This window comes from Meleagris gallopavo, chromosome 13 (genome assembly GCF_000146605.3).
Source record: "Meleagris gallopavo isolate NT-WF06-2002-E0010 breed Aviagen turkey brand Nicholas breeding stock chromosome 13, Turkey_5.1, whole genome shotgun sequence".
Lineage (NCBI taxonomy): Eukaryota > Metazoa > Chordata > Aves > Galliformes > Phasianidae > Meleagris > Meleagris gallopavo.
The window spans coordinates 14,497,403-14,507,459 of record NC_015023.2 but is presented as its reverse complement, the minus strand read 5'-3'; positions in this window follow the sequence as shown (position 1 = coordinate 14,507,459).

Sequence of the window (10,057 nt, the reverse complement as noted above, 5' to 3'; positions counted from 1 at the left end):
TATTGCTTTTTTTTTTCATTTTTATCAGTATGTATTGAATTAACTTTAGGAAGACTGGAGTTCAATTTTTAGTTTAAAAACTGACCTTTCACTTTGAATAGAGATTGTGGTTTTTTAGGTTTTTGTCTTTTTCCTTGTCTTGAATTTTTCATGCATTGTACATAAGGTTTTATGGCAGAGACAATCAGCTGGTAGGTTCATGGTGTTCTTATCTGACTGACTCATTGATTTTTGTTCGGAACTTCTAAGTGGTCCTGAAATACAAATTATTCAGAACAATCATTAGATTCTTCATTTTGGCATTCTCTTCCAATAAGTTCTTAAAACCTTTAAATCATTACAAGTATGCATACCAACTAGCACATGGAGTCCTAATATTGGTTAAATTATGCTTCAGCAGCAGAAATGAATAGTGCCAGTAACCATCTGCTTTATAACCTTTCACTTGGGCACACCATTAAGCTGAATAAGAAATTATACCCTTGGATCTGTTGTTAAGTTCCATAAAATAATGAATTGTCATCATCAGCAACGAGCTTACAGCATTGTATTGTCTGTTGTCTTCTGAGTCTTCCCTTTGTGCTTAGAAGTTGAGACTGTATGAAAAGTATGAATGTGAAGAGATTTTTAAATGGATTGTGCCCTGGACCAATGCTGTGGAAGTGTAAAACCTAACCATTAAAATAATGAACATCCAGCTTGGTGAAATCAAACTGAAGGCTTGAAAAAGAACAATAAACAACTCTGTGTCAGAAAACATGTCTTCTAAAGGTCTGTGTGTGCATCTGTTTAAAAAGTATCCTGAGATATTTTTCAATTTCAGATTCCTGATGAGTTTTCTATTTTGCCAGTGAGAGTGAATTCCACAGTGTATAATATTCTGCTTCATTTCTAGGGGAAATATTAAGGTGGCAGATGTCAGTGTTTCTTAAATCTTCACAGTCAGTGGCCTTTTTGTCATCCACACCTATATTGCTGCATATTCAGAGCTCTTAAGATATAAAGTTGTCTTTTGAAAAGAATTTTATCTCTATAAATATATATATTTAGGAAAAAGCCAAAAACATTATGCAAATCCAAGCATCTCAAGGGGAAGACAAAAGCAACAGGAGACTGCAGTGTCATTCCAGAATAACTTTTTGTTTGAATAAATAGTTTTATTGTTAGTTCAAAATCAACTGAGGCTTTGAAGAAGGGCTACATGGACTTTGAAACAGTTCTCCAGAGAATCAAAACAATTACAGTAATCGATTGTGATTATATGGACTTTAACAGAGCTAGATATTGCTAATAACACAGATCTTTCAAATATAGTAAGATTTTTTTTAACAATTACAGAATAGTCTTCTCCTAACTGAAAAGTAGTTCAAGAGAAACAAAATGAGACTTAATCCACTTCTTCAGTGATCAAAGATTTAATATTCTAAAGTATTCATTTCACCTTATGAAAAAAGGAAAAACTCTGTAGAAGAATGTATATTGAAGTTTTAGTTTATTAAAAGATTTTAAAATGGAATTGTGGCATAGAATTCATTTATTCTTTCTTCTCATTGTTGACTAAACTACCATAATTTCTTTCAAGGCAGGGTTTGGTGTGGGTTTTTTTTTTTTTAGGTAAATAGTTTAGAATGAGCAAGCTACAATTTGGCTTGGCTTGGAATCTAAATATATGTAACTTCTTATATCCCTATATATATTGTTGCTGTAAAAACAGCTGTCATTTTGTTTGATGCCACTCTAACCTCTCTAAACTATAAGGAGCTGGAAATACTCCAATTAGCCATTACTGGGTTGATTTCAAAGTTATTGAACTTGCTGGAGTTTTCTCATCTACTTCATTTCCATGTTGTCTGTTGAGGTTAGTCTCATTTGTTAGCAAGCTGTGCTGTATTGCTGTAGTACTTCTAATCTTAGTCATGGATCAATGTACTAAACAATCAGGAACAAATGGATAGGCAGTGCCCAGAGAGTTTCCAATCCAAGTGTTTGAAATGCATAATTTAGCTGGTCTTAAATATGTCCTGCAGAATACTTACATGGAAAAGTTGGACAGATTAATGGCAGAGAAATTCCTCTTGAATATTTCTAAGTACACAGAAGCCATGTTTTTTTTTTACAGAAGTCCATGAACCACACAAATGGCTGAAGGCTAAAATAAAGTCATGATTACCCTCTTCTTATCTCTTTTGAGAGGTTCCAGTCTAACTGGTTATTTCGTCTGGCCTGATTCAGTTGTTGTTGTGTTCTTATGTTACTCTTTCTGAAAGATATTCTTGTAATGAACTCATTCACAAAGGTGATTTTTTTTTTTTTTATGTGGTGTATCAGAGAACTGGGGAAAAAGACAAAATCATTTCTGATAGTTCAAAGAGTAGTTGTGTGCCAAAAGAACAGCTTTAGCTTAGGTACACAGAAGTCTTGCTGCCTCACAGCCACTCCAGCTTTCATTAATTTATTGATTGCTTCCAACTGTTGCAGAAACAGTTTTTTTACTGGAGATGGAGGCATACTGAAATGGTTCCTTGATTGCTAACGATTTAGGGATTCTGGTGGCTACCAAAATGAGCAACTCTAACACTGAAACTGTTTGCTGTATTATTCAGGGGGGAAGGAAATCTAAGACAGCTATGTACAGGCCTTGTCCACAGGCACATTTATGAGGGAGCTAGTGTGACTTGTGCTGTCAAGCTATTCTGTAGCTAAGAATCTAGGTACTGTTCACTAGCAGAAGCTTCAGATTTGTTTGTATGGCTCACTCAACGTGTTTTTATGGGTGTACAAAAACTAGCTCTAAACACCAGATCTAGTGTCTATTGCTGAGAATGTGAGCCTACCTGTGTGCTAGTTTCTGAATTAGTGTTCTAAATGTGTAATTGGTTTTCCTACTCTTAAAGTGCCTGCAAATGTTCCCTGAACATGGACAGGTTTTGTGCTGGTCACAGACAGATTTGGGAAAAAAAAAAAACAAAAATGTAGAATTCAAAATACTCTTTTTCTGTTGCTTAATTTTTTTGTTTGTTTGTTTGTTTATTTTTCCATTTAAGACTATAGTATAGGCCAAAATTTTGCTAAGGCTGTGTTTTTATCTACTTGCAAATTTCAGGCTAGAAATTAGGCATGTGTAAACTGACAGCTCAAATTACAAGTGGGTAAAAGATGCTGGCCAGCTTTGTGCCAGAATTTGTAATAGGAGTGTGTGAAATACTTAGAACAGTAATCCTAGTCTGATCTGGGGGACTTTCAAAGTACTGTAATAACAAAAATATACATCAATTGGTTTGAGCTACTCATTTCTAAAATAAGTAGACTATTCTCCCTGCTTCCTTACTTGCTTTCCCTCTGTTGTCATGGTTTATGTGGGTTAGTTCAGTGTTGTTTTCAAGTATTCCAGTCCCAGCGCTTCTTTTTTCCTTTACACATACACATGCAGGAGCTAATATTGTACACTGGGGATGTTCCCTCCCCACATCATGCAAATTATGTGCAATATCTTTGTGCCAGTCTGAGAATTACAGGCAGCCATGTCATAAATACTTTAAACATCGCTACACCCGTTAGGTGTTTCAATGAAACTAAAGTGAGTCTCTAATGGCTGATACAACCCTTATTATGTGATTCTGATTTCTCCACAGAATATAAACATGTTTCCTAATTAGGACTAAGACTATGAATAGGCCATTATCCTTCAGGTTTCTGCCAGTCTGTTCTTCTGGAGAATAATAAAGAGGCACTGCAAAACTAGTATCAAGAAACAAATATGTAACAGTACATTAAATAATCTACCACAAAATGCAAAGTAAATACTTAGGTCACTCCAAAAATGATGCTCCCTGTTTATTTCCATGGGAACTGCAACAGATACAAAGAGTACAATAATACTATTTGATAGAGCCATTTCTGAGCTACAAAACACTATTCTCGAACACAGTCTCCATCATTAGCTGTGCATTTTCACTAGCAATGAACAAGAGCCTACGTGCTGTGCTCATAAAAATCTACATGGCTGTCTGGAACATGGATTTTTTCACTCTGCTGTTGCTACTGCCAAAATGCACCACCTACTGCCTCACTGTGCTAACATCCTCTGTTTGATCCCCATAAACATTCAGCAAGTGTTGATAAATGTCAGTGTGTACAGTCTTTTTCCTCATGGAGGAATTCAGTTCCACGTCTTTGCTTCGTACTCACTTCCATGTCAGATACCATTTTGTCAGACTGCCCCTCTGCTGCCATCTGTCACACGGCAACAGAATGCAACGGAATATTGTTGGAGAGGCTCAACCTCTACTGTACCACCAACATCTACCTCTGATGTTGTGGGCCAACATAATAAAAGAAGAGGCATTACTTTTGGAGCAGCCCTTGTGTTAGCAAATTAGTAGCAGATGAGGTTGAAAACTGTGGCATTTGCTATTGATGGCAATGTACCATCCAGGCAATTTTGAGAAATGCTAGTCTGTGAGCAGTGGAATGAATGAGCTGCAGGAACCTGTTACACAGCCAGCATTCTCACAAGTTAGTGCAGTGATCCCAGGCAAAGTGGAGATTGTTTCTCAGGGTGTACTCAGACACAGCGTTAAGAATTTGACATAGGAATATGATGCAAAATGTGAATCTGGATAAAGAAGGCTCAGAGAAGATCTTATGTTCTACAACCACCTGAAAGCAGGTAGGGATAGGAGATAGATTGTGAGGTAATGGCCTCAACTTGTTGCAGGGTAGGTTCAGGATGGATACCAGGAGAAATTCATTCTCTGAAAGAGTGGTAAGGCATTGGAATAGACAGGGAAGTGGTGGGGTCACCGTCTCTGGAGGTGCTATGTAAGCACTTAAGGTCGTGGTTGGAGATGGACTAATGGTTGGACTGGATGATGTTAGTGTTTTTTTTCCAACTTCAATGATTCTGTACTTATTTTATGCTATACTTACAGTCAAATCAGGATAAACAAAGATAAGTAATTTAGAAGAAGCTACCCTTTCTGCAGCAGAAAGCTAGAGGCTCAGTTTGTACTCTGACACTATGTGAACTTGTATTGTTGGTGTTAATATTGGGTGTATTTTGTTAGTCTCTGTCCTGCAGTAAAAAATCTAAGCAAAATTTCATCTGAGCTGACATTAGTAGAAGTAAAACTAAGGCAGAATGGAAAAGAAAGAAAGAATCAACAAAAAGGACATGAAAAAGAGGCTGACAAGAGTTAACGCCTCATGTTTCTAATCTGTGGCATAACCAAATCTGTCAGTGTCAGGTAAGTTCAAAATACAATGGGAGCAAGGCTGTAGTGTTAAAGCTTCATGCAGTAGTACTTGGGTTTCTTTCTCTTCTATGTTGTTCTTTTTAGATGCCCAAAAGACTGAAATATTCCCCCATCAGAATTTGTGTCGGTGCTTTCATTATAAACCTACCTCAAAATTTAGAAAGTATTTCATTTGCATTGCAGCTTCTGATTTTACAAAGAGTCTCTTATTTATCACAGTTTTCTAACATATAACTGAAGTTAGTCTGAATTATTTAATTTGTGTTAATTCTCAGAAAAATTTGTGTGATAGTGCAAATTAGGTAATAGGTCTGCTTTGAAGTGTAGGCCTCAACTCAGCAGCTTTGAAGGCTGAGCTGCATCCTAACTGCCGGAGTCCAGTGAGGTCATGTACGATTTACAGTACTTGAAAGAGAGACCACGATACAACTTTGGAGGTATCAAACTGAATTATGTATGAGAATTCCTGCATGAGCGAGATTCTTCCCTTACTGGAGAGTCATTGCCAGAACAGAGAATAGTAATGGACCCAAAAGTTCCTATTGAAATTACAAAGAGGGAGATAGAACAACTGGTATGAAACTTTTTAAAGTTCTGATTTATTTGGTCTGAGGCTTATTTGCAAAGTGAAATCTCAAATGCCTGTGCATGCAGATCATTAACACTGAGAAAGCAATGAATCCTCCTCTGTTGGAAGCATATTCCTGTTACAAAAAAAAAAAAGGGGTGGGCGGTGGGAAGATGTTATTCAGCTTTTTTTTTTTCTTATGTGGCATTACTTTAAATTCCCAAAACATTTTTCGTTTTTTTTTTCCCAATGAACTGCTAATAGAAGCTTCAGTTTGATTTGACATAACAAGAGGAGATGGGAAAATGGGGGTGTTTGAGTTTGTTATGCAAGAATTCACAATACAAGATTTTCATTTTGGTTGTATTCCTTTGCTAGTATGAGAGATTGCTGCAAATATATATTAATGGAAAAAATATATAAATATAGTTATATATATATAAATTGCAGAAGAAACCTCCTAGCTTATATGCCCACACTATTTATTGACAACCTTTACAGTATGTGAATCAAAAGTGATGGTCTCTTTTCCTCCAAGGGACAGAATTCAGTGCCATGTCATGCCCTAGCTGAAGAGAATTTTGCTAGTCTCAGCTCACTTCCTAGTACTTCCAGTCCATATTAGATATTACTATGGAAAAAAAAGGGGGGGGGACAAATTGACAGCGTCTGATAGTGAGAGTCCTTGGAATTGAATTAGCTCCTCAGACAGGACTGAGGTCACTGCTGAGACAGTGTAGCAAAATCATTTTATTCATTGGCTTTTCATAGTATCTGAAAGCCAAAAAGTCCCTGCTTCTTACTCACCTGTGTCAGTGTCAGAACGAAGAGACGTGAGACACTGGGGTGAAGAACAGTTATCTGTAATGAGTGTTAACTGTATTAAGGCTTGTTTTCTCAATGGTAGGGGATTGGTAAAATAGGGAAGTTTTTCATGAATTTGGTTTGTGATATTTTGATTTGGAATGACACATTGATAGTTCCAGAATTTTGATTTGTTATTTGCTGACATAAATGAGCTTGGGGCTTTAGTTGTGTCACTGTCATATGTTTTCCATTAGTTTTAGAATTAAGTCAGAACATGTTCTTTAGTTAGTATAGCTTTAAGACAAGGCAGATACCTTCTCTGCTTTAAGAATTAGTATTGAAATGGGCAGGAGTTCTAATATGTTAACAAACCAGCTGATTCTCACTGAAGGTCCAAATTCATACAATGGCAACAGAACAGTCTTATTTTCTGCAGTTTAACAGGTTGTTTTACCTAAACAGCTGTAGATTTTTTTTCCTTAATCTTTCTTGCTTTAAGCTTAAATCTCCAAGAATATGATTCATGATTCTAAAATACTACGTGTGATATTTCTTCTTTTCCTTTTTTTTTTTAATTTTAATCTAACATGCATAATCAAAACAAACAAACAAACAAAAAACGAAAAAAAAACACATAAACCCACCCCTAAGCCAAAACAGAGAAACCTGCAAATATGGGGCCAATCTATTGTGTTTAGGAATTGCAGATACATTATGTACAGTTATCACACTATTCTTTGCACAGCATATAATTTACTACTTCTACTCATGTCTATTTATAGTCTCTTTGGTATACCTGGAGTAAAACATTATTAGTAATATTATTCATGTGGTAGAAATACTGACATGCTTTGCATGCTCTCTAAAACTGAAACAGAGTAGACCTATGCCAAAAATCAAATTGGCTACTGGTCAAAAATGAGTTTTTCCTTTGAGCCCCATGAAACAATGTTTCTTTGGTTGTGGTGGGCTACCAAACAAGTTTTTGTGAAATAACTGCCTTGCATAGAAAATACTTCTCAGGGTAATAATTTGTAAAAATCTTACTGATAGTGAAATACAATCCAAGTAATACTAATCTGGCATTTCAATTGTGTTGATGCTATAGTAAAACTTCTCCTGTGTAATTGCTTTAGTTAATTTCAGACAAGTATTTCTGATGCAACCCAAAACATTCTTATTGTTCTCAGAACATGCAAAATCCCAATCTCCACTGATGCTTGAATTCCCTTCTGTCCACTTATACCTTATATCAAAGCAATAATGCAGCCTAGGATTTAATTCCGAGCCCTTTTAAAATCTCCTTCCCAAGTGCATTGAGAAAAAAGCACTAGCCAGTGTTTAATTATCTCCTGCACCAGTAGCACTGCAAGCAGAAGATTACTTGCATCACATCATCAGCAGCCCAGTGGATTCTGACCCACTTGCTGAGCATCTGCAATGACAACACGGGCAGGAGCAGGAAGGTTCTCTGCAAAAAGAAGGTGACAACATCAATAGCATCAGCATGGAAAGAGGGAGGGCTGTTTTCTCACATTTTTTAGTGAGAAAAAGCATCTAGTGCTTTGGAGGCTAGCACAATAAGAACTAGGGGAGAAACATGGTAGCATCCACTCAACTTCACTGAAACACTCTGTCCTGGAGAGTTTTTCTGCTGCGCCTGACCGTTGTTAAACTGGTTTCAGCTCATGTCTTTGGGATACTGTCAAAGTGTTCATGCTACACTTTGTATTTTTAATATTTAAAAGTAAGTACTTTTGCATTGAGAAGTAGTACTCTGTTGGTGTTACTGTGCTAGCGGTGAAATTAGTTTAGTTCAAGAGAAAACGTGTGCTGTTAAGTATTTGTTCAGTATTAAGCTTCTTCCACTGTAATTACTGGTAGAAGTTGGCTTTACCTCAACTAGTGTTGGTTACAAAAAATGCCACAAAAGTTGTCTATTTCTGGGAGTGTGAAAAACTCCAGGTAATGTAAATCATCTTAAAGAAGGAGGAAAGGAAGCCGAGATTCTCATTTTGCTTTTAAAGTTGAAGCTATGAGGCAGAGGTTGAAAAGCTAAGAACAAGTTTCGGATGAGAAGAATAGTTATGAAGTTGATGAATTAATTAGGGTCAAAAATTAAAATATGAATATGATGCTGTACCTCTCAGTCATTTGAATATACTTAAAATGGATGTGAATAAAAATGTTCGGGCTTACCCAAGCTAAAAATGCCATCATTTTTGTCTGAAGTAGTGAATATAGCTTAAAATGTGTATGTAAATTAAATGCCAGAAATGTCTGATAATTCACAGGAAAATTAAGGCACTTATAATGACAGAGCTGTTTTATCAGTATGGTGATGAGAATTGAACCCAAGCCCAGGCATCAAAGCAATTCAGCAGGCTCACAGCTTCATTTGTACTTGTTGTTCCAGTTTTCCTAATCATAGTCACTCAGGGACTCCGCTATGGGACACATCATTGTCACTTTTACAGTAAATCCAGACATTCTTTAGCAGTTTCTCTGTAGGTAAGAGTTGCACTGTGTTGTTTTGTTTTTATTTTCTTCCCTTGTCAGATACATGTGACAGGTTAGCACCGATTTTGACTAGATGCTCCATTTTCACTGCCTGCCGAGGCAATTTGCTATCAGTGCACTTTGTTATTTCCTCTGCTTTGTCTTTCTGACCTGCAAGGTGCTTCTTGGCAGTACCTGCTCTTTGAATACAAACATTCTGAAAGCTCTTCAGGCTGTCTGCTGTCGCTGTAGGTTTGTAGAGCAGTTTTAATCTGTAAGAACTGGATTTCTGTTTAAGTACCCATTTCTGGCTGCAGGCCACCTTATTTTTTAACACTCAAGTTCTACTGAGTACATAATATCACTGTTTAGCTTCAGAACGGTCGGGGCTGGGAGAACTCAAGAGACAGTAGGCATTGCTTTGTGTGATCATCCTGCTTGCAGCCTTGTGGACTCTAAACTGTGAACTCATCTGGAGAATACACCAGTGCTTATGTCATCTGTTGGCCTTTGAACTATTAGAAGTGCACATGGGAACCTGACTTGGAAATACAGGCTGTTTTCTATTGCTAGAAGTTGTTTGTTTTTTTTAGAAGTCATAATTTAGAAGTTATTAATGTACTGCTAAAATAACAGAAAAGAGAGCAACTATAATGGTTTCTCTGTTTCCTTCAGGAATTCAGTAAAAATAAAGCTCTGCTAATGTTTCTAATAATACATTTGAAAATGTGAGATACCTTTTCCTGCAGACTGTGTTCTTTTCTCTTCTGTTATCTGTTGAGCTGAGTTAATGGGCTTGCTCACCAGAGACATATGTATGATCTTTTTACACATTCTGGTTATTTTTTCCATCCTTTTGTCCATGATATACCAATCTGTTCTGAGATCTGTGCTTGCAGGTTTTTTTCTTGGTGATTTTTCTCTTTTT